The 26272-nt window shown below is 29.0% G+C and overlaps 1 protein-coding gene across 1 annotated transcript in view; it reads left to right on the top strand.

Annotated features, from left to right (window-relative positions):
- The first annotated feature begins 10570 nt into the window (after positions 1-10570).
- Positions 10571-26272, top strand: part of LOC136990392 (toll-like receptor 6) — a 122940-nt gene continuing 107238 nt past the window's right edge. Inside the window, 1 exon segment of the mRNA XM_067288783.1 lies at positions 10571-10691. The gene's annotated coding sequence lies outside the window, so the exon portion shown is untranslated.

Genomic DNA, 26272 nt, shown 5'->3' with positions numbered 1-26272 from the left:
TTCTATTGAAAACCAATCACAGCTTTTTGACAAATTAGCCTAATTGAAAGATTTTCCTGTGATCAGAGGATTTTCCTCTGGTTAGAGGATTTTCCTCTGGTTAGAGGATTTTCCTCTAATCAGAGGAATTTTTGTAATGAACACTAATCAGAAGAATTTGTGTATTAAAAACTGATCAGAGAAATTTTGCATTGAAAACTAATCAGGGGTAATTCCTCTGATCAGAGGATTATCCTCTAATTAGAGGAATTTCCTCTGATTGATTTTTTTAATACAAAATTTCAATAATATCAATAAGTTACAAATAATTTTAATTCATAATTTACTTTTAATTGTTTCAATAAATATATTAAAAATATTAACCAAAAAATATACGATTAAACCTTCGATAACGACCACCTGCCAACAACGGCCACCTCTAAACGGCGGACACTTTTTCAGGAATGTTTCTTTTTGAAAACACACAAAATAATATCCAAACAACGACCAATTTTTATGCTCCTGTCAGTTGCCGTTGTTCACAGGTTGTATATTTTAATAATTAATTATAACAGAAAAATTAATTACTGGTGATTTAATTATGTTTATTCACTACTAGAACGACCCATAATTTAATTATATATAAACGAATTTTTTGAAATGTATATATATATATATGCAAATTAACAATTATTTTCTGCTGTAGTAATAATTATTTATGTAAATAAACAACTTCATTGTCGTTTATTGCTATTATAGTAATAAAATATTAATTATCTTTATAGTAGATGGTAGTTTATAGTTGATAAATATTACTAATTTAGATGATACTACCACTATAATAACAAAATATATGTACTGTATAATAATATAGTCTATACCTTTATAGTATAGTCGAACCTTTAAACGACGGCCATTGTCGGAAACATAAAAATGGCCACTGTTTAGATGTATCCGTTGTTTAAAGGTTATTTTGCATGCATTTTTGTTCAGTATAGTTCCTAAAAAGATGACCTCTGGTTAGAAGTGGCCGTTATTTAGAGGTTTAACTATAGTAGTATAATAGATTTTTATTATTATTATCGTAGTATCAAGTCAATGTTCAGTAAAATAATAATAATAATTACTGTAAAGGTAATTAATATTTTATTACTGTAACAATAATAAATGAATGCGTATTACTCTAATAGTATATGATTATTAATTGTACGTATATTTATTGTTTTTTTAATTCAAACAGTTCGATTATATATAATTAAACAATACTACTATAGTAACAATATATATATAAGGTCTATATGTAAATTTTTATATTTTTATTACTGTAATGGTATATTGTATATAAAAAATTCATAATTAATTTAATAAATACTTTAACAGTAAGGCCTAATAATAACTTGTGATGCTTTTATAGTAACAGTAATTAAGTAGCATACTTTACAATTAGTGCTGCTCGCGTAACGAATCATTTAATGAGAATTAATTAAGTCTTTGTATAAATAATTTATTTTAAACTACTGTCACGCACGTTACTGTAATAATACAATGTTTTTTTTTTTAAATAATTAAAATAATAATTATTTTGTATGCATTTGAAAAAGTCCCTGTAAAAACTACCGTTGTTTGGAGGTTAATTTAGAAACTTTCCTGAGAAAATGCTTGCAGTTTAGAAGTGGCCGTTATGGCAGGTTCATCCGTATACACATGTACACGTTTCCGGCACAACAAAGCGAATTATGTTTGATAAGAAATACATAAATACTACGCAGTAACAGCAAAAAGATCGATTTAATTTTATTACTGTAGCAGCACCTAATCTTATTTATATGGATTAAACTTACTACGACAAGTTGTACAACAAATTAATTGGTTTACTTAACAGTTAAAGAGATAATAACTAAGTAAGAACGGCAGTAAACAAACACACACAAAAGACATAACTCCTGCAGTACTAATCGCTTTATTAATAGTAAACATGCGTGGAGTCTGAGCGTAATATTTGTAAAGATCTGTAACATAAATGATCTATAGAAGGAAAATATACAAAAAAATATACAAAAACGTCCGAAAAACTTGCGATGTTTTTAGAAGAATAATGATTAATGTTGACTGTCAACTACAGTCTACGGGGTGACGTTCCTTTTCTTTATCTGATCAGACGAAAATAGATTATGCGAAGAGAGGATAACTGATAAAAGGACATCTCTGTCATTTGCTATTTAGAATGTCGTATGTTAGAAAATGTTACTTTAGCAGCTGTACTTTCATGCTATTACATGAATAAAAATGAAAGAAACTCATTGTGCTTCATCCCCCCCACGTGTAATAACTCCACGTAACACACGCGCGCTTCACTCCTTCCACGTGTGTATAAGCACGTCGCAATTTAATCAGTTACGCGTCACTTGAAACGGCTAATTTTAATTAATTGCGCGTGCTATCGTCCGAGTTTTCTTCGTCATCTTCGTCGCCATTCATCATCAGTAACGTAAGAAATCGTTTGACGAGATGATACGTGTGCGCATGGATAATCGTTGATGCTGCTCTGACCTATTTATTATCATTATCAGTGTGCCAATAATTTGGTGGTATCGCTCCTTTTTATCATGAAATTATGTATCTGCAACCAAAAATCGGCTTTTGTTACTGTAAATCTAGAGACCAGGATGATGAAAATCAGTCGGGGCATCATTATCGTTGATGAGGAGTGATTAATTATACTGTTATCTACCGTAGACTCGAGTTGTTGAGGATGATAATTGATAATTATCGCATAAAAATAACATTTGTTCAGCTGTTACATGGCTTGACAATTGGCTTCGGGGTTGATTTCGATAAGGTAAGGATGATGCATATTTGATAATTAACATTAGTTTAGGGATGATGTAGACATGATAATTAACATTAGTTTGCGAGTGATGGAGACGTGATACTGAGTAATATCGTTAGAGAGTGTTTCAGTTAGTGTAATTAGGGACAGTTAAGTAGTGACTGATGTGTTAATTATCATTAATTTTTTTATGATGATAATACTGATATATAATTAAATTAACTTGTATGATAATTACCATTTCTTCGGATGACACTGATATGTAATTTTCTACTTTGAGTATGATACTGGCATGATAATTTGGTAATGATCCAGATAATAGTTAGAGCTTGTTTCGTGTGATATGGATGAGATAATTAACCTTAGTTTAAGGTACTGTAAAGAGGATAATTGGCGTTAGTTTTATACGTTGAAAAGATGATATACGTGTGATAATCTGATAGTTTTTGAGATATAAAAAATAGGATAATTAACATTAATTCGAGGGTTTATTTAAATAAGATAATTAGCAATAATTTCCTAGGATAAAGGCGGGTTGTCACGCTTATTCTTCACAGGAAAATTCGAAAATTTTACATGATAATTTGAAGATAATCGAAGTGACTTTTGCGCGCGTATCTACACGTTAGTTTTAATAATTGAAGCCGTATTATCAGGCTATTTAAATAAGATAATTAACATTAATTTCCCTACGATAATGGGTTGTTCTCACCCTTATTCTTCACATGATAATTCGAAAATTTGACATGATAATTTGAAGATAATCAGGAATAATTTTTGCACCTTTATCTGCACTTGTTGAGCCTTATTATCACCAATTTTAATAGCGTAAACAGTAGCTTATACATTAAATTATCATAATTGCTTTTAGTTAACTGATAATAACGAATTCTTATTATCTTTAAACCTTTTAGGATGTCCGTTAATTAAGGTTCTAGATGTATTTTTGGTATGAATGCAAAGATCATTATTGCTAAGGGCTACCGTGTATCAGACACTTTAAACATGCCTAGAATGTAACAATGAGAATATTTCAGGTTTTGATATAACACTTCTCCATATTGTTCTAATGACAATAATTAGGAGGACCACACATTAGTTGTCTAATTTACCAAACACATTTAGTTTAGTTGTTGTCTGGCATGACTTGTAGATAACTCTTATCTACATTCCAAATTTAACATCTGTACGTTCTCTCTCTCTTAATATAACAATTAAGTTTGCTTCATCAGAGCCTTTACTTTTAGTAGAAAAATCAGTCTATACGAGGAGGGTTAATTAAGATATTTTAGTTTTGAAAGAGGATGATTTTGTCCTGAAAAGATTTCATCCTCCTACTTATCACATACTTTTCCATATTTCCATTATTCTCCTACTTATTCTACATTCCTACTATTCTAAATTCCTAAACTCTTATATTCCCACTATACTACATTCATGCTATCCTATCCTCCTACATTCGTACTATCTAATCTCCCTCCTATCTTCCTCCCACATTCCTACTCTACTATCTTAATCTTTCATCCTCCCAATACTCCTAATCATTTTATAATTGTAAAAATTGATTATCTAACTAAAAATTTTGAGTTAAATGCGGGTAGGACCATCCAAAAATCCTTACAAAACCTCCCCTAAAATATGATGCTATTATAAAGGTTACAATCTGCGATAATTGCATCCTTAAGAAACAAGTTTATCCTGTATCTCGCCTTTCTTCTTCTTTTTTTTTAATGAAAAGTTAACATATCCTAAATGAAAGATTCCGAAGATAATTCTATATCCGAAGGAGCGGCTCCTCCCAAAATTTTATTTCTAATCGTTATCAGAGCGGGTCCACTAATAATAATCAATAGGACACATGTTCTTACCGACCTCACAAGCCATTTCCTACTTAGAAGGCCGTAACATCGCTAATGGGCTCAATTGCACGCTGCCCTCAAGCTTCAGATGTATAGTGTAAGTGCTGTAGGCACTTCTTTCCCCATGCACTAAGGGGGGATGAAATCGATGCAGTTTCTCTCTCTCTTCTCCTCTTCCACAGCGCCGAAAACACTTCAGATAGCCAAGTCTGGTCATCCATCATACCACATCTTCTCTTCACTTGACTTACTGGCTCGGGTCCTCCTCCCCTTTGGGTTGGCTGGGTGGGTGTGGCGAAAGTTTGTCCTCCCTTCACACCTACCCAAGGGGCTTTTTCTTTTTTTCTCTCTTTTTTTTCTTTTTACTTTGGTGCTATCCACGAGATAGAAGAGTGCCCACTTTTTTTCTTTGTTATATTGGCGCTCTTTGCTGGAAATAAAAGGCTTCGGACAGTGCCAAATGGAAGTTCAGACTGGCATACAATTTCTACTCAAAAATATTTCAAAAAGTGGTTTTTAAAAGATCGATTTTTCTAAAGTGCCGTTCAGGATTCTTCCTACTTTCTAACTCACGCTCCTACACAAAGAACAGATAAGAATATACACTACTAAATTAAATTTTCCCCTATTAAATAATCCCTTATACCCTGGTATATACGTGTTCTGGGTGGTCTACTTCCACCTCTAAAATTATTAATATAAGCTTTATATAGTCAACTCCTTAGGGGGTCGTCGGATAGCTTTATGAGGGCGTTTCTTCCTTAATTTTAATAAATATTCAGCACGTTCATCAATAGGGCACTATAATAGGGCTTCTTTTTTTATATAAAGAATTTGTCTCGTGACCCTTTATTAAGGTCATCCAGAGTCTTGAATAAGCATCCGGTCATTGCGTTATATCAACCATAATACATATTTTTAGAGCGTTATAAAGGGGGAAGGATTTATAATCAGATATAACCTAATAACAGCAATATATTTTGAATTTAGTAAACTTAATTTAATCATTAAATTTTGATAATTTAATTGAAAAATTAGTTTAAGCTCCTCCGCATCCCTTATACCAACCAAGCGATATGATAATATACCTTAATTCTAATTAATTATAGTTAGTAATTACATTTAAAAGTTAGAAGATTAACGTGAATATTGCTTTAAATATTAGGAAATCTTGGTTAAAGATAAGATATTTAATAGAATTTCTTTTGTATGGGATTGCTTAAAAATTTTCTTTATAGGCCTATAAACAAAGATTTTTACTCTCCTCTTTCCCAATTCTTCAGGATATTTTCGTTTCCTAGAAGATTTGTACCACTTTATACAAAAATATTGGGTACGTTTCTCTTGGTATAACTCCCTTGAGTTAGATTCTAAGTTTGGCAGCTCCTTCTCATCTTAAAGGATGTAAAGAAGCTGCCAAACATAACTGAAGGGAGCATCCAAACTATGACGAAACAAACCTTTAATTGCAATTAATTATAGTTAATAATTGCATTTAAAAGTCAGACATTTAACATAAATATTGTTTTAAATTAATAAAATATTTTTAAAAATTTAATGAGGAAGCTGAAGATGAAGATGCTTAACAAGAGATGCTTGAGATTTCGTGTATAAACAAAGGATTTCCTTCATTTCTTCTCAACTGATCCCAATTTTTCCGGATATATATATATTTTTTTTCCTTGAGTTTCCTAGAAGATTTGCACCATCTCATGCGAAATTGTTGGGTACTTTTATCTCGATATAACTCTCCCTGAGTTGAATTTTGTGTGGTCTGTAATCAGAGAGAACGGTTGGGGAGTTATTGCGAACTTTTGTCCCCTCTCCAGAGAGCAAAATGCACTTTGGAACTATATGATCAGTCTCGAAATTGTCTAGAAGAACGTTCCAAGAAATTTGGGATTTTTCTCCTTCCTTCCTTTCTCGTGACATGTTGAAAGTGTGGGAGAAAATACTGATGCGAAATTTTTTTCTTTTTTACTTTACTTTTAAGAAACGTAAATGATTTATATGATTGTATATTACTCGATTGTATATTGCTTCCTACACTTTTTAACTTTTTAGCTGAAATCTTATTACAATTTTCGACTTTCTTTGACGTAAATAAAATTAAGTTTAAAAGATAAATAAAGTCTGTTTATATCATTAAAAAGGGGGATAAACGTGCGTGCGATTTACTTAGAATCATTCGAATTATTTAAAAAATTAAATATTCATAGCATTTTTAATCGAATTTTTTCATCTGAGGGAATTCAGTTGTTTCCAGCTTAGTTTTGTGGTATATTATAATGTTTTACTGTTAAATAGAACGTGTAAAACATATAAATTATTCAATTTTAATAAATTTATTATAATATGTTATTTAAAAAATATTTTTTCCTCCCCCTTTCCCCTTCCTAAACCTTCGAATATTAGAGTATTAATAATAAATCTGCACACGTATAACTGCACTATAGCATTAATAATTTTTGTAATATAAGCTAGAGAAATTACAGGAACAAAATGGATATCCATATGAATGAATTAACCAAACAAAACCATTTAAATTTCAAATGAGATGTATTCTGTATATAAAATAGAGATTTGATTTACTTTAATATAACTCCAGCCCAATTCATTAAGAAAATGGCGCATAAGAATTTAATTGTATTAAATAAATAATTTGGTTGATTAAATATAAATTTATATATAAAATTAATATAGTTTTCTTTTTATATTTAATTCTTGAAGTAAGCATCTCCAAAAGCATTATTAAAAGCGTACTTAAATGCTTATAAAGATGCTTTCTTAGTATCATAAGAAGCAAGGATAGATATAATCTTCTTTAAGAATTATCCGTAGAAGCAAGGATAAATATTCTCTTCTCCAAAAAGTATCCTTAGAAGCAAGGATAAATATGATCGTCTCCAATAATTATCCTTAGAAGTAAGGATAAATACGCTCTTCTCCAAGAATAATCCTTAGAAGCAAGGATAAATATGATCGTCTCCAAAAAGTATCCGTAGAAGCAAGGATAAATATGATCTTCTCCAAAAAGTATCCTTAGAAGAAAGGAAAAAATTTATTCTAGATGCAAATATTTCCTTTCTTCTTAAGAGAATGAAAGAAATTTATCTATACCAGATAGAGCAAAGTCGGCATAACTATTTAGTCTAAGCTGTGGCCACAGAGAATCACAAAATTTAGGCTTTTATGTAAAAATTACAGAAGTAGGCCTCACACAGTTGACTAAACAGACTCCATCTCGTTCATCTCATTATTGAATTTATCCCGAAGATAAATCCTCATTTTCCTAAAATACTTAATTACAACTCTTACTTAACCTAGATAAATATAGAAAAAAACATAAAAAATGATAAAATATAGAAAAATTAAACAATATGTAGTAGATTTTTATGCAATTTAGAGGGGAAAAAATGGCTCATAAAATAATACGACCTTACAGAATTAATTTATGAGTTGTACGAGAAAATATTTATGAAAGTGAATTATATACAAATGGCAAATGGAAACATTAAAAAATGGCCGTCGTATAGAGGTGACCGTAGTTGGGAGGTTCGACTGTATTACCTATTAAATCATATATACAACTTTATTAATTATTAATAAAGGAGGAAGTTAAAAGGGACAGAATCTCAAACTGATATACAAAACTTTAATATCTTAATTGACGAATTTTAAATTATTGTATATAAATTTATAATATTAAAAGCTTCTGTATATTTAATAAACAATAATGTTTTTGGCTTCTTTCAAAGTAAAGTTAGTAGTTGATACATCAAATATTTACCTTTACAGTCCATTAAGTCATAAAAGTTCACCCTTAAATATTGCAAATAATAGATAAAATCATCTTAAAAACCTAAAAAAAAAATAAAAAATAAAAAATAAAAATTTTATACGTCCTTAGACTATTTTTTTCGCTAGAACAGAACAATTTTTATCTATAACAAGACACCAAATTACATTTGAAAATGTTTTTATCTCCATAATGCCGGTATGAATAGTATTAAAGCCGAAATTCAGAAAAGTGAAGTATAAAATAATTCACAAAACTTTACTACTGAAGCCATAAAATGGCCTTATAATAGACAAAAATTGTATATCTACGAAGCGATGTGGAATATATTAAATAAGAACTTGGGGGCATATTTTTCTTAAAATATTAAAAAAAATCAAGAGTTATTTTCAAGCGAGTTAAGAGCCCATTTGAAAAATAGAATATAAAAGAAAATAAAAATAAAAATTACCAAATAAAATCTAATATAGATACATTTAAAAGAAGATTATTCACTTTTTAAATTGTGCCTTAAAGATGCAAAGAGGGAAGAAGGTATTTTACATCCTTCTTCCCCCTTAAAAATTCTCAAATATGCTTTTTATCTGGAATTTTTTTTTAAGATTTGTTAGACGTTCATTGTCTACAGAATTGTCCCTTTCATTCTTATCTCGTTACGTCTTTTAAAAGGGGTTGTGTGTGTGGGGGGGGGTTTAGTTCATTGGAAATTCAGTTTTGTCCTGAAGATAGATTTGACTGTCTTCCAGTACGACGTACGCTTCTTGCTCCATAAACGCGCATTGCTGTATAACCACATACATTTTAAATGTATGAATATGTAGTGTAACGTCGTGACTCGAATCAGTAACAAAGATTTGTCTTTCTGGCGCCAAATGGACAAACTCATCTTTCTTTTATCTAGGTCACAATGTTATATTTTAGAATTTTTCATTCAAAAAAAAGTATATATGTATATAAAAATTCGATATAGTATTGTCTCTTCTCTTATAAATAAATATATATGTATGTGTGTTTGTATATATATATATTTGACTATATTTAAATATAAAACAAATACTTTGTTATCATATGAAAATGTATAGAGTATTCTGTGAGATATAAATCTGAATTTTGGAGTGTGTTTTCTTGCTGATGTTAATATATAAATATCGCTAGATAGATACGATAAGTAGATAGGTAGACAATGTAGCAGGTAATCTAGGACCTTACCTATGTGATAAAATTATTATTGGGTAAGTTATTAAGTTGGTAAACAGGTAGAAAACTGCATATATAGGTGGAAATTTAGATAATTAGATACGATCTATGGTAGAAATATAATTAAACAGGCTTTTAGATAGGTAGGTTTTTAGGTAGATAAATGGTTAGTTAAGGTAGCTAGATGATAGAGTTTTAGGTAAAATAAATAGGAAAGTAGCTACCTAGTTAGATATGTAGGCTGGAAATACCTATGTAGTTAGATAAGTAAACTAGTTTCTAGGTAGCTACGTAGAAAAATATATAGGTAAATAAGTAGCTAAGTAGATAAATAAATTGTGGGAAGAATGGCAGGTGTTATATGTAAAATTCGAGCCGATTATATTCGTATACAAATTCACATCCAAACTGTTTTCAGACAATACAAAATTATCGCTAGCGATTAGTTTTAATCGTTAGCGAGCAAATTCCTACGCTTTCATCTTATCATTGAGTGAATTATCGAAGCTATGTAAATTATCTGTAAATTAAATATTTGCATAGACTTAATGTAGCAAGGGTAATTTATCAAACTATGCATTCTAGAAGAAGATAAAGGAAAAAAAAAATTGAAATATTATAGAAAAGGCAACTCCATTTTTCTAGATGGGCCACACTATCAAATGTTCCGAAAAGAAAGGGAGAGAAAGGAAAATGCCTTCAACTTTAACCGAGCATTCTTTTTTTTTTTTTTTTCGGGACTCAAGGGAGAGGTACATTCCCTCTGGACTGTCGACTTTCGCGTGAAGTCATGAGATGCTCTATTTGCTCCGTATCCTTGTACCCAATAGCTAATCCACGTCAATTTGTCTCGTCCAATGTCTGCAGCAGTCTGTCTCCAGATTACTGCTTGTCGATAGTAGCAGTTATCGCATGACCTGCTCCAGAATCGTTCACAGATAGACGTCAATATGGCGACTGTTGAACCATCTTAGACAACTTAGATACAATCTGGAGACTCTGGCAGTTCATAATGGGCAACTGGCAGGTTAGTGATCCTTCCTCAGCATCAATCTTTCTTTTTGGAAGGCATTTGAATGTGTGAGATGATTTATTAAATTATATAAGCGCGAATAAGTTTAGAGCAAGAGAGCAAAAATAATCTTCCTGCCAGGAAAAAAAATAGTATAGATTTTTCAATAAAAGTTTTATAACATTTTGGCTTATTTAACAGATATAAAAGGTTGTTTATGACTTCAACCCTTTTGATTGCTACATTAAGGAGGGTAAAGTCGAAAAATCTTTCACCAAACACCTCACTTTAAACGAACAAGATACACAGAAAATTAATTAATTTTTAAAAATTAAAAAGCAATTTCAATTTTTAAAAATGGAAATCGATTAACTTTTGAATTTTTCAATTGAAAACTAATAAAATAATAAACAAAAAGTATTGTGATATATATATATAAATAAAGACGTGATCAAAGCCACTTTACTCATATAATAATCAATTTTAATTATATTTATTTATTAAAGTTTATTTTTTTCCAATCTAAAAAACCGCGTGCTTAATTAAAATTCTGAATTCAATAATTAGAGAAGAAGAAGGGGGGGGAAGTTGGAGAGAAGTCTGTTAAAGAAAATTAGAATAAAGAGTAACACGAACTTACTATTTGAACGGTTGATTCGGTCAGATTATGTTACTCAATAGAAGAAAAGTGGTAAAGAGTAAAGACATTTCGCTTCGCTGTTGCAAAGATTCATCATACAGAATTGCCAGACAGGAATGAAACGTGTGAAGAATGTAAGAAACACAAAAGTTTATTATATGTCATTATGACTTTAATTTATTTTTATCTAATTATTTTTAAGAAGTTGAAGAGGTTCTATTTTTATTATAATTAACTTTACATAACACTCATTAAATACATGCTCTAAAATTAAAAAAAAAAAAAATATATATATATATATATATATCATACAGGTACATAACTAGAATGCAGAATAGTGCAAAATAACGAGGTTAATATATATAAATTAACTTGAACTTCTTATAATAAGTTCTTTATTATTTTAAAATGAAAAAGTTATATATATATATATATATATAGAAATAATATTAGGTAACTTATATAAAAGAGAAATCAATTTCATATAAAAAAATAATAATAAATTATCAGTTTATAAGTTTAAAGAATTATTTCTAAAATAAAATAATAAATAAAATGGTCAATAAAAATGTTTTACTATAAAAAGTCAATTTCGTAAGAAAAATCAGTTTATAAAATTGATTTAAAAAAATTAATTTTATTAAAAAAAGAAAAGAAATCAGTTTCGGAGAAATTGAAAAATTCAGTTGCGAAGCTTACTTTTAAAGAAATTGAAAAAAATAACTAAAATGAAAAAAAAATCAGTTTCAAAAAATCGCAAAAAATTCATTTTTGTGATTTATTGAAATTGAGTTAAAAATAAAACAATCAATTTTTTTTATTTTCTGAAAAAATCAGTTTAAATTGAACTGAATTTTTATAAAACTGATTTTTTGTTTTGCATTTTTTATTCAAATTGATTATTTTATTTTGCATTTTTATGTAACTGATATTTTATATTAGATTTCTTAAAACTGATTAATTTTTATTATTTAACCATTTTAATTTGAATTTTATATTATTATTCATCTGAATTTTTACTAGAAATTTAAAAAAAGTAAATAAAAAACAGAAAAAGATCAATTTTACAAAAACTTGACTTTAAACAAAACAAGAAAACTAAATTAAATGTTTAGTAAAATTATTTTTTTAAAACAAAATTATATATGAAAATTATAATACAATAAATTATAAAATACAATATATATTTTTAAAAAAACACACAAAAAATTTAATTTAGAAAATAAGGAATTTAAATTCAGTTTTACGGTTTTTTTGTTTATAGAAAATAATATTTAAAAAAACAATTAAAATTACAATAGTAATCTCATAAATGTTAGTAATATTTAAATAACAATAAACTAATATTTAAGATAAAAAGTCAACAAAAAAACAACACTAAAATTTAATTCAGGAATTAAGGAATTGAAATTCATCTTTAAACTTTATATTTATAAAAAAAATAAAATTAAAAAAAATAACATTTATAATGTTAATATTTAAAAAATTCAAATTAAATTAAATATTTAAACAAATCAATAAAAAAATAAAATAAAATAAAATCCACCAAAATTCAATTCAGAAAATGGAAAATTTAACTTTAATTTTTAAATTTTTACTTATAAAAAATTAAACTAAAAACGAGATAAAATTTTATAAATATTGACAAATTTTTTTTAAAAAAAATCAATAAAAAATTAAAATTTAATTTAAAAACAAAAACAAAACAGAAAATTATATTTAGTTTTAAAAATTCTATTTATAAAATAAAATAAAATAGTTTTAAAAAAATTAAAGTTGAGATGTAATCTCAAATATTGTCGAAAGAGAGTGAGCAGGAGGTTTTCCCCTGAGTCTATAGTGGTTTCTACCTCCATAAAATTAATGTTATTTTTACTAACAGAAAATAAATATATTTAAAACTGCTTTTTATTAATAAAAAAAAGCATTCTACGTATTTAATTTGTGTAAGGAAAAAAACCGAAGGGGCCCACAAAGGGAGCAAAGGGCCCTCTCTATCCTCAGGCCTAATAAAAGCTGTGTATATGTATTTAGGTAGTATCTACAACATCGTAATCAAATTTTTCCATAGGAAAACTGTTATAAAGATTAAAATTTTGGAGGAAAAATTATCTTATTTAGATTTCTCTGACGTAGATGATAATATCTCCGGAGGATTAGGAATAAGATGGCAAACAGAATTCTCACAAAGACACGATGCATTTTAATGATATTTTAATTAGAATTCGTCAAGATGAAAGAGAAAATAACGTAAGAAATCCGATAAATTCCTAATTCCCAAGTATTTAAATATTGAAATGAACTTTTTTCCCCCATCCTTATACATATATAGCCTATATATATATATATATATATATTGCAATTTAAGTAAAATAATCTTAAATAATTTAAAAAAAATTCATGATAATTGTTAAAAGTGAATTTAACAAAACAAATCATTTATTTATTTATTATAAAATAGATGTGTATTTATAATTTCGGTTTGGGTGTTTAATAGTGAATTTTCTCTAATAACTTCTAAAAAATTATAATTTATTCATAGGTTGCCTTGAATAATTCATGATGACTTTTCCCCTGTTGTTTATCTCTTAAATGAGGAAGAAATTCGTCATTAGTTTAGATTATTTGATAAAAGAAAAAGTGGAGTTAGAAGGTTTTTCTTATGTAAATAAATCATAAATATCTCGCTTTTCTTCTTAAAAAATTAATTTTAAAATTATTTTGAAGGTGTAGGAGGGTGCAGAAATGCATTTGGCATCTTATCAGAGTAAAAAAGTTAAATAATTAATTATAAATAATTTTATACGGGTTTATCGCTTAGCGTGAGGCGAGATGTCGCAAGCGACATCTCGCCCCACGCTAAGCGATACGTGAAAAAAAAATCTACGTATCTGATTTGTTAAAAGTTAATAAATAAAGTATTAATATCGTTAATCTTAAAAGCAGAGATAAAATTTAATAAATTCATATTTTTTTGTTTTTCAGGTTGTAATTTATGTTAAAATTAATTAGTTGTTATTATCTTATTATAGTGTTTTTTAATCATTTTTTAATGCTGTTACATGGTATTAAGAATCTTTTAAGCATCCTCTTTCCTATCTTTGACAGTTGATGAAGCTAAGCTTTTGATAGGAACGACGTAAATCATTTTTAAAGTAGAACTAAAGTCCAGTTATGGCATTAAAGAAAGATTTTGCTTTAGGATAATATCTGTCGTAATCCCTAATAAATTTTAGGCTTTTGTCGAATAAACTAACTTATAACTTTTTCCATTCTTGTTTTACTTTGCTAACATGTTGCCTAAAGGGATTTATTAAGGTTTATTTTCTGCTTTGAAGTTGTGTAGCGTGATTCAAAGTAGAGAAAATAAAAACTAAAATTAACTCGCTGAATTGAAAGAAAAATAAAAAGTAACTGTACAAAAATTAATTAAAAACTTTAAATATTAAATTATACATTTTGAAAAAATTAAGTAAAAATGAAGTTTAAAGAGCAGGAAAAAAGACTTGCTCTGTATTAAATTTATCGCTTAGGGAGGCCTCCCCAAGCTATAATTTTAGTTAAGTTTTCTTTATTCGTTTGTGTGTCCTCATAGACAGATTCACTTATCCAGACTGACCTTTAAGGCCGTGGACAAACAGACCACCAGCAAGAACGTCCATCTGCTTATTTTTGCTCCTAATAGTTCCTTATTGACCAACGTTAATTCTCTGACAGTGCAGGAGACCATGAAATTGTTCTGTAAACTACGAGGGGACGTGTGAGGTCCGTAACACACCTGTGAGAGTATGGAAGGAAGACACCGTTGACCATTGTTCCCATCCTACACAGAATAGTCAATAGCTATTTGTCACAAGACCAGACAGACAGTTGGCACGTGAAAAGAAGGAACAAGGGTGTTGCACCTCTCCCCGACCGAACGTTTCCTTCGTTAAAACTGAGTGGCATTGTGACCCACCCTTACTTAGCCGTATCTGATGTAGGAATCTACCAGCACCTGTCCAACCCCTCACTCCCACAGAGGTCCCTTCCACCATAATTCTAAGAAGAGAAGAAGGAGAAGGAGAGTGTAAAAAAAAAAAAAAACACGAGGGGCACCCACCATCAACAGGGGGAACACCAAGTAATCTTTCTAAATCGCACCCCGGATCCGAGTAGAGAAGCAAAGTGGGATGGACCCTGTCTCCTTTTAAGAGTCAGTGAATCTATTGTGTAGATTTTCCTGATCCTTGCACTAATCCGATACGCTACAAGACCTTTTACAATGACAAATCCGATCATTTCTCAAATATGATAGCATGTAGAAGAAACGTTGCATGGTTTAATATAATAGAAAAGTTAAAATATTACACGGGCCAAAGCTATGAATAAAGAAAAGTCTTTTCGATGACAAAAGGAGAAGAGGGGGAATTTGACCGTCCAAAAATAGTGCTTTACAGTCTCATGGGATGAAAACACGAGATCTCTTGTAAATCGATACTCCACAACTGTTGACACCGAATCAAGTATTCATGTCCCTCAACTCCTTTCTCTCAGCCTGTCGTTGCAGCTAAACTAATCAATAGTTGTGTCACCAACAGAAGCTACTCTTCCAATATCCCATTTGTTGAGAGTAAAACTTCAACGTCGACAGGAGAATTCTATTTCGTTGTAAACTATTAAATAAAATTCTGTTATACAAATTGATACTAGGAAATTATAAATATTGAAAGTTTTGTCGATACAACGGTACAAAATTCAACAAATTTTTCTTTCAAATCAAATTTTAAAAGGAAGTATCTTCCTAAAACCCTATACAATTTCACGCTTTGTTTACTTAGTGAACACGCTTTGTGGTTGACCACTACTTTGGGCTGGTCAACTTTGGTAATTTGTCAAGAAAAGAAAACACCCCGCTGTGTTTAGATAAATTTATATATAATTAGCCACGTTTTAAAATAATAAATTTCCATCTTTTAATATAAATAAGTAAAGAAATTTGAAATTTAAACATTCTTTTACCTTATTGGTTAATTTTGAAATTTAAAAATAAATTCTTTTCTTTTATTGGTTGAAGCGAATTTAAATATTTAAAATTAATTAGTTTTATTGGTATTATTTTTTCATTGTCTATTACTGGTTAAATTTTTAAAATTTTGTAAATTTTTTCTTCTTTTATTGGTTAAGGTTATTTAAATATTTAAAATCGATTAGTTTTATTGGTTAATTGTTTGTTAAGTAAATTTTAATTGTAAAACAGGTTATTCAAGTCATATTAATATTTTTAAAAGATAATATTAAATTAACGAGCATAATAATAAATTTTTAAAATTTTAGTAAATGATTTCACTTTAAATTAACGAATAAAGTTTATAAATTTTTTAATTTCAAAATTCTAACGTATTATTGGTTAGTTCAAATAACAGACTAACCAATAAGCTTAGAGAACGAATTTAAATTTTCAAACTCTGATAGTTTATTGGCTGAAATCCTAAAAATCGATTAATACTTTAAAAGCTAAAAATCCTAAATATTTTTCGCTTGTAGATAATTGTATTTTAGGAGGATAAAAGGTGAAGAAGTCGGTGAAAGGTCAAATATCGTTAGTACGCCTTCGCTATGACGTCTATAAAATTGGATATATATGGCAGATGTTAGGTTTTAAAATGACAGAGGGAGCAAGCTGGGAAATTGAGCAGCTGAGCTAACTTAAGAACATCTACTTCCCAATGGGTGGTAAGAACAATGCGTCCAGCATATAACCATCCACAGAGGGATGGGAAAGGAGTCGTCAAACCTGACAAGCGACCAGTTTTGAGTATATAACCAGTAACAGGCTTAGAAGACAGCCCATCACAGTAGGTGTTTCAGGACCTCCCTAGCAAAGATACTTTTATAGCTAAGACAATACTGCCTAACCACCTGTTTTAGAGGGGAGCAAACAAGAATAATATTTGAAGACGTCACATGCCAGACATCTCGATGTTTTTATTTGCTTAATTTTGAGAGGATGTATAGCATTATATCGTTACTGTTGTAGATGCATTACTCGCCTTATTCGACCTTCCCTCTTCCAGTGTATCTAACCCCGTAAACGTCATCTTCCTACCTTTTTTTATTCTATTGTCACTTGTCCTGAGGAGTCTTTTTACGAAAATGGCATACGTTTAAAGGTTGAAAATAGGATTTTTTTCTCTTTTATGAGATGAAGTATAGGCTCGCATATTTCTAAAAATAGACTACTGTAATGGATATCTATAATTCTCTGTCAGTTACTGTTGTAAGTTAAACATTACTACTCTCTTAACATGAGATAGTGACATCTGCACTTAATTCATAGCCTCCTATTTGTCTCAAGATTGATGAAGTCGCGTGTGAGAAATAAAACTCTGAATAATTTTTCTTCGTATATGACGAATTTATAGTATTTAAAAAAGGGGGTAGAAATTCTAGTGTAAGCTACTACAATATTAAACTAAATATTGCGAAGTAGAAACCACTCATTGTAATTGAGTGCGATACGCCATAACTGCTTTATTGATCACTAGTATTCTACACGATACCTAAACAGGATGTTGATAATTATCGTATGTATCGTGTATCAAGGATACTATGTCCTTCTTTGACCGCACCTTGTTGCTTTATTTCTGATCAATCGACGGTTAAAGTTCAGTTGATGTCATAATTGTTTTGAGGGGGCGATATCAAACTTCCTATGTGTAATTTTTAAAAAATTAATGTATTGTCTGGAATATCTCCGGTTGATTTATGAGTACAATAACAGGAAACACTACTAAGAAATGTGTAAATAAAGTGTTCACACAGGGTAAGTTGTGTCATTCCTCTTATTTTTAACTTAAATTTGAATTTTTAAGCAGTAAACCTGTGTAAAACGAACCGTACGAGTCCGGCTTATACAGGTTTCACCACATAACTAATTGTAGTGTTTGGAATATCTCCAGTTGACTTATTAGTATAATAACAGGAAACACTACTAAGAAACGTGTAAAGTGTTCACAAAGCTGAACAATTGTGTGTTATTCCTCGTATTTTTAAATTATATTTTGATTTTAAGCGTGCAGAAAACCTGTGCAAAGCGGAATCTTAATAAAACGAAAACGTACGCCCGGCTTACATAGGTTTCACTGAATATATCTAATTGTTGAAATATCTCCAGTTGATTTATAACAGGAAACACTACTAAGAAACGTGTAAATAAAGTGTGCTATTTCTCTTATTTTTAACCTAAACTTTGAATTTTTAAGAGTATAGTAAATCTGTTTAAAGCGGAACCTTAATACAACGAACCGTACGGGTCCGGCTTACACAAGTTTCACTGCATATAACTAATAAATTTTATAATAGAGCATGTCTAAAACTCAAAGTATTATCTACACGTGATTATGATAATGTAGACGAGGGTTCTAAGCATTTTTTAAGCCCTCATAGATGAGTTTTTTAAAGTTATACGTTTAAAATACTACATAAAATGGAAGTTTTTAATTAATATAAAGAATTTAATATATATTTTTCTACATTAAACTCAAGTTTTATAGTATCGAACTGACAAACAAGCTTCCTATTTTCTTGTGCCGTTGCAACTAATGTCAGTGAAACTTGACGTATCATTGCAGTAGTGTTGTACACTTGGGTCCTGAGCTACTTTTACGGCTTCTACATTCCCATATAGTGAGTTGCACGGTGGCTTGTACATCCCATGCGACTACTTTTATCAAGAAGACTCTATACTCCCACGATGATCTTACTTTGTAGTTTGTGTAGCGTAGCACAGTCTAACTGGAAACATGATCGACATTAATTTTACCTTCCACGTTTATGTCTTCGACTTCGATACATCTTTTAAGTAAGAGATAAGGAGGAAAAAGTTAATTAAAATGATTAAATTGTATTGAAATTGATTTATCTTTAAACACAAATTCTTCTTTTACACAAATAAATTTATTAAATTTACTAAATTTTAATTTTAAAATTAATTTCTCAACCGGTAGATCGCGAGCTCCTAACTTAAATTCGAATACATTGATAGGGATCATTTTTAAGTGAGGTTGGGAAGCTTAAAAGTAAATACCTTTTATCATTAAAAAAAAAATTAAAATTAATGTCGATTGTGGATAATAATTAAATGGTAATTAAAGTAAAGGCATAATCAATAATTATCGATTATTGATAATAGTCTACTCTATTATTTTCTATGATTTATTTGATTAGTGTCAAGTGCAGGGAGTAGGTCAAGGATAATCATTAAATGGATCTTGGATGTTGTTTTGAAAAATTCTGGTAAATTTAAAGTATTTTTTAAGTTATTAAATGTATAAAACATTCGTTTAATAATTAAAATATTTAATTTTTTTTAGTAAATTAGAGGAATTTCTATTTTGTATCCACTTTATTCCTCTAGAAATTAGTAAACGTTTGTTCAGATTTAGTTTATTATTCAGAAGATTGTAGACAATTTTATCTTTATTCCTCGATAAATAATTCAAGTTTTATTTTAGTTAACTTTATTTATCGTTTAACTAATTATATTTTTCATTTTGTTTCATTTTGTTGTTTTAGTAAATTGCTTGAGATTTAATTCGTTTCAGTTTAATTTTAAATAAAATAAAAGGATTTTTTTCCATTTTTGTTTTGTTTTGTTTCTAAATAAATTACCAGATTTTTTCTTTGGTTTCATTCTTTTCGTGAATAAATTAATAGAAATTCAGTTTGTTTCAGTTCATCTCGAAGGAATTGGTGAAAAGTTTTCATTGTTTCACTTCATTATTAAATTCATTAATACTATTTACAGTTTATTCTCAAATAAATAAGTAGAAATTGGGATTTGTTTCCTTGTATTTTCGAACGAACAAATAAAAACTTTGCTATTTTTATTTCTAAAATGTCTTCAAGTCTATAAAAAATATATTATCAATTAGTACATTATGGATCGAATAAGTACTGTGTATTTACTACATTTGAGTCAATCGAACAGATGCTCCTTAACAATAATCAATATATTTTTTAAGCTTCTTAATAAATAATCGAATCCTTCTGCTCCTTAATAAATAAATTTGCTCATACTGCTCCTTGATAAATAATTGAATATTCGTCACTTTAATAAATAACATAATCCTTTTGCTCCTTAATACAGAATATTTCCATTCTACTCCTTAATAAATAATTAAATATTCTTTTCTTTAATGAATGATACAATTTTTCTGCTCCTTAATAAAGAATTTGATCCTTAATAAATAATTGAATATTTCTCTCGTCAATAATCGAATCCTTCTGCTCCTTAATAAAGAATTTGCTCGTTCTTTTCCTTAATAAACAATTGAATAATTCTTTCTTTAATAAATAATCAAATCCTTCAGCTCCTTAATGAAGAATTCGATTACTATACTCCTTAATAAACGATTGAATATTTTTCTCTTTAATAAATAATCGAATTTTTTTATTAAAGGATAAACAATAAATCACTTGAAACTTCTTATTAATTTTAAGTACAGTAGAACAAAGAGTAAGAAGTTATATAAGAAAAATAGGAGAAATTTTTCGAATTACTCCTTAAAAAATTAATTAATTAATAGTTTATTTTATTTTATCCAAACGAATGATAAGAGAGAAATCATCAGACTTCAATGATCAATCGATTTTTTTTCCTACATTTACACAAATAAATTGATTTCAATATTCGATAAACCTTTACAAAATTAAAAATAAATTCATCAATTTTATTCTATTTTTAATTTATTTATTCGATTTAAGAATTTTTCTGTATAAAAATCGGTAAAGAATACATCAAAGGTGTACACCACGTCCTTACAAAGCTACTTTACTCAATAGCTCTATTATTCTATCACCTTGTTCTTTCCTTTCACTTACTTTTTTTTTTATTATGTTTTCACTTTCTTTTGCTTCCTTTCCTTTAATTTCACTTTCACTTTGTTCAATTTCTTCTCTTTATATACAAAAAATATTGAAGTTTCGCCGTTTAATTTTTTGATTTTTTTCCTATTTATCAATTTGTTAAAGGTAAGAAGCAAGAAAATAAAAAAAAATTAATAAAATTAATTGATTACTTTACATTAATGTCTCTATGGGTAATTGTGTAAGATTGTTAATAATAAACAATCGAATCCTTCCCCCTTAGTAAACAATTGAATCCTGCTTCTCAATATACAATTGAATCTTATGCTCCTTAATAAACAATTGAATCCTTCTGCTTCTCAATACACAATTGAATCTTATGCTCCTTAGTAAACAATTGAATCCTTCTGCTTCTCAATACACAATTGAATCTTATGCTCCTTAATAAACAATTGAATCCTTCTGCTTCTCATTACACAATTGAATCTTATGCTCCTTAATAAACAACCGAATCCTTCTGCTTCTCAATACACAATTGAATCTTATGCTCCTTTAGTAAACAATTGAATCCTTCTGCTTCTCAATACACAATTGAATCTTATGCTCCTTAGTAAACAATTGAATCCTTCTGCTTCTCAATACACAATTGAATCTTATGCTCCTTAATAAACAATTGAATCCTTCTGCTTCTCATTACACAATTGAATCTTATGCTCCTTAATAAACAACTGAATCCTTCTGCTTCTCAATACACAATTGAATCTTATGCTCCTTAGTAAACAATTGAATCCTTCTGCTTCTCAATACACAATTGAATCTTATGCTCCTTAGTAAACAATTGAATCCTTCTGCTTCTCAATACACAATTGAATCTTATGCTCCTTAGTAAACAATTGAATCCTTCTGCTTCTCATTACACAATTGAATCTTATGCTCCTTAATAAACAACCGAATCCTTCTGCTTCTCAATACACAATTGAATCTTATGCTCCTTAGTAAACAATTGAATCCTTCTGCTTCTCAATACACAATTGAATCTTATGCTCCTTAGTAAACAATTGAATCCTTCTGCTTCTCAATACACAATTGAATCTTATGCTCCTTAGTAAACAATTGAATCCTTCTGCTTCTCATTACACAATTGAATCTTATGCTCCTTAATAAACAACCGAATCCTTCTGCTTCTCAATACACAATTGAATCTTATGCTCCTTAGTAAACAATTGAATCCTTCTGCTTCTCAATACACAATTGAATCTTATGCTCCTTAGTAAACAATTGAATCCTTCTGCTTCTCAATACACAATTGAATCTTATGCTCCTTAGTAAACAATTGAATCCTTCTGCTTCTCATTACACAATTGAATCTTATGCTCCTTAATAAACAACCGAATCCTTCTGCTTCTCATTACACAATTGAATCTTATGCTCCTTAGTAAACAATTGAATCCTTCTGCTTCTCAATACACAATTGAATCTTATGCTCCTTAGTAAACAATTGAATCCTTCTGCTTCTCAATACACAATTGAATCTTATGCTCCTTAGTAAACAATTGAATCCTTCTGCTTCTCATTACACAATTGAATCTTATGCTCCTTAATAAACAACCGAATCCTTCTGCTTCTCAATACACAATTGAATCTTATGCTCCTTAGTAAACAATTGAATCCTTCTGCTTCTCAATACACAATTGAATCTTATGCTCCTTAGTAAACAATTGAATCCTTCTGCTTCTCAATACACAATTGAATCTTATGCTCCTTAGTAAACAATTGAATCCTTCTGCTTCTCATTACACAATTGAATCTTATGCTCCTTAATAAACAACCGAATCCTTCTGCTTCTCAATACACAATTGAATCTTATGCTCCTTAGTAAACAATTGAATCCTTCTGCTTCTCAATACACAATTGAATCTTATGCTCCTTAGTAAACAATTGAATCCTTCTGCTTCTCAATACACAATTGAATCTTATGCTCCTTAGTAAACAATTGAATCCTTCTGCTTCTCAATACACAATTGAATCTTATGCTCCTTAATAAACAACCGAATCCTTCTGCTTCTCAATACACAATTGAATCTTATGCTCCTTAATAAACAATTGAATCCTTCTGCTTCTCAATACACAATTGAATCTTATGCTCCTTAGTAAACAATTGAATCCTTCTGCTTCTCAATACACAATTGAATCTTATGCTCCTTAGTAAACAATTGAATCCTTCTGCTTCTCAATACACAATTGAATCTTATGCTCCTTAATAAACAACCGAATCCTTCTGCTTCTCAATACACAATTGAATCTTATGCTCCTTAATAAACAACCGAATCCTTCTGCTTCTCAATACACAATTGAATCTTATGCTCCTTAGTAAACAATTGAATCCTTCTGCTTCTCAATACACAATTGAATCTTATGCTCCTTAGTAAACAATTGAATCCTTCTGCTTCTCAATACACAATTGAATCTTATGCTCCTTAGTAAACAATTGAATCCTTCTGCTTCTCAATACACAATTGAATCTTATGCTCCTTAATAAACAATCGAATCCTTCTGCTTCTCAATACACAATTGAATCTTATGCTCCTTAGTAAACAATTGAATCCTTCTGCTTCTCAATACACAATTGAATCTTATGCTCCTTAGTAAACAATTGAATCCTTCTGCTTCTCATTACACAATTGAATCTTATGCTCCTTAATAAACAATTGAATCCTTCTGCTTCTCATTACACAATTGAATCTTATGCTCCTTAATAAACAACCGAATCCTTCTGCTTCTCAATACACAATTGAATCTTATGCTCCTTAGTAAACAATTGAATCCTTCTGCTTCTCAATACACAATTGAATCTTATGCTCCTTAGTAAACAATTGAATCCTTCTGCTTCTCAATACACAATTGAATCTTATGCTCCTTAATAAACAATTGAATCCTTCTGCTTCTCAATACACAATTGAATCTTATGCTCCTTAATAAACAATCGAATCCTTCTGCTTCTCAATACACAATTGAATCTTATGCTCCTTAGTAAACAATTGAATCCTTCTGCTTCTCATTACACAATTGAATCTTATGCTCCTTAATAAACAACCGAATCCTTCTGCTTCTCAATACACAATTGAATCTTATGCTCCTTAGTAAACAATTGAATCCTTCTGCTTCTCAATACACAATTGAATCTTATGCTCCTTAATAAACAATTGAATCCTTCTGCTTCTCATTACACAATTGAATCTTATGCTCCTTAATAAACAACCGAATCCGTCTTTATTAAATACGCTATTCCTTAGGAAACAACTAAATTCTTCTGCTCCTTAGTAAAGAATTGAATCTTCCAGTTTTAGAATACAACTAAATCCTTCTGCTGTTTAATAAACAATGTAATCTTTCTTCTACTTTTTCTAATTTCTGTTTCTTTCACTTCATTTACAAGAAAAATATTAAAGTTTCGCCGTTTTATTTCTCGATTTCTCTCATTTATCACTTTGTTAAACACACGGAAAAAACGAAAGAAACGATAAAATTAATTGATTCTTTAACATTACCGTCTCTATAGATAATTGTCTAAGATTATAAGACGATTATCTACGATGTTCACTTATCAAAAAACATTAGGAAAAAAGGGAAAATAAATTAAAGAAGACGTATCATGCAATATGTAATTTTGCATGACAAAATATAATACGATCTCATGAAATATGCAAAATTTTAGTATTTCGTGACTGAATTTTTGCATCAAATATATATATATATTTTTTATTTTTCTACTTCTCCTGTTATGTAAATATAGAAGAATCTCGTAGACATTTATTTAAGAAAGTTTTTATATTGTAAAAAAAACAAAAAAATAAGAAAAAATCACGTTTTCTCTTGCAAGAATGATTGAAAGATGCGGATAATTACGTTATGTACATTGGAAAAATTTATCTGTAAATAGCATTTTAACGTTGTTTAAATCTTTAATGATGTTTCCGATAGAAGTAAATGATGTTTCTGATACAATTCATGCATTTTTAATCCATTTTTTTCCTATTTTTCCCCGTGTTTTCGGAGGAGAGAAACAGGGAGGATGCGGATGAATTCGACTTTATTCGTATATTTAAGCTGTCCTACTGTAGTTTTACGTGATGGAATTAAGAGAAAAGTTTCTAAACATGCGAGAAAAGTGTCAAATGGGAGTAGAAAGTAATTTTCTTTGGCATCTTTTCTTCGTTTTCATCATGCAAGAACGGATTAAAACTGAGAGTAAACATTCATATCTTATTCATTCCAGCATCTGATAAACATGATAAAATTTACTACTGCAGCAACAATTTAGTAATTATGTAGTATTATGTTAATTTTATTCCAGTTTTCCCCCTCTCTCTCTTCTTTCCTCATCTTTTGTATCATAAAATCTAATCATTTGCAGATTTCTGTTACAGTTTTCTGCCTTTCTATTCATTTCCTGTTCGTCGTTAATTCAATTTCTTCCCTCATTTAAGTAGTAAAAAAACAATGAAGAAGGAAATTGCAACCTTTGTGCATTTCCACTTCTTTTATTGATTATTTTCTTTTTTTTTATTTTTATTTTTTTCCTTGTTTCTTCAACGTGTAACAAGCAGCAAATTTCTGCACTTTTATCACCTCTCGTAAAAGACAATTAAGAATTTCTTTTCCTTTCAGTTTTATTCATGAGATAATGTTAAATTTATACTTTTTACCTTAAAAATTACCTTTATTTTTTAATTTTTTGAAATTATTTACCAATTTATACTCATTTTTTTACGTCAGTTTGGAGTTTGGCAGTTAAAATATTTTTAATATAGAATTTATTCTGCATTTTTACAGTAAAAATTCGAAAAAATTGTAGTCATTTTACAGTTATTTTAGTGAATTTTATACAATATTAAGCACTTATATTAAGCATTTATTAAGTACTCATCTTCTATATGACTTATTCTTTATATATAATAAAATTTTACACAGTTATATACAAGTTTTTACAACTTTATCAAGTTTCACTGCTTATATTTTTTAAAAAATCACTGAAATTCTTTCTGTTTTAAGAACTTATTAATGATTAAGTTATGCTTAATGAGTTAATATAATTTTACAGTAGTTT

The sequence above is a fragment of the Centruroides vittatus genome, unplaced genomic scaffold (genome assembly GCF_030686945.1).
Source record: "Centruroides vittatus isolate TY-2023 unplaced genomic scaffold, ASM3068694v2 scaffold_907, whole genome shotgun sequence".
NCBI classification, from domain to species: Eukaryota; Metazoa; Arthropoda; class Arachnida; order Scorpiones; family Buthidae; genus Centruroides; species Centruroides vittatus.
The sequence above is the reverse complement of the archived record's forward strand: the minus strand, read 5'-3'. Positions and strand labels throughout refer to the sequence as shown.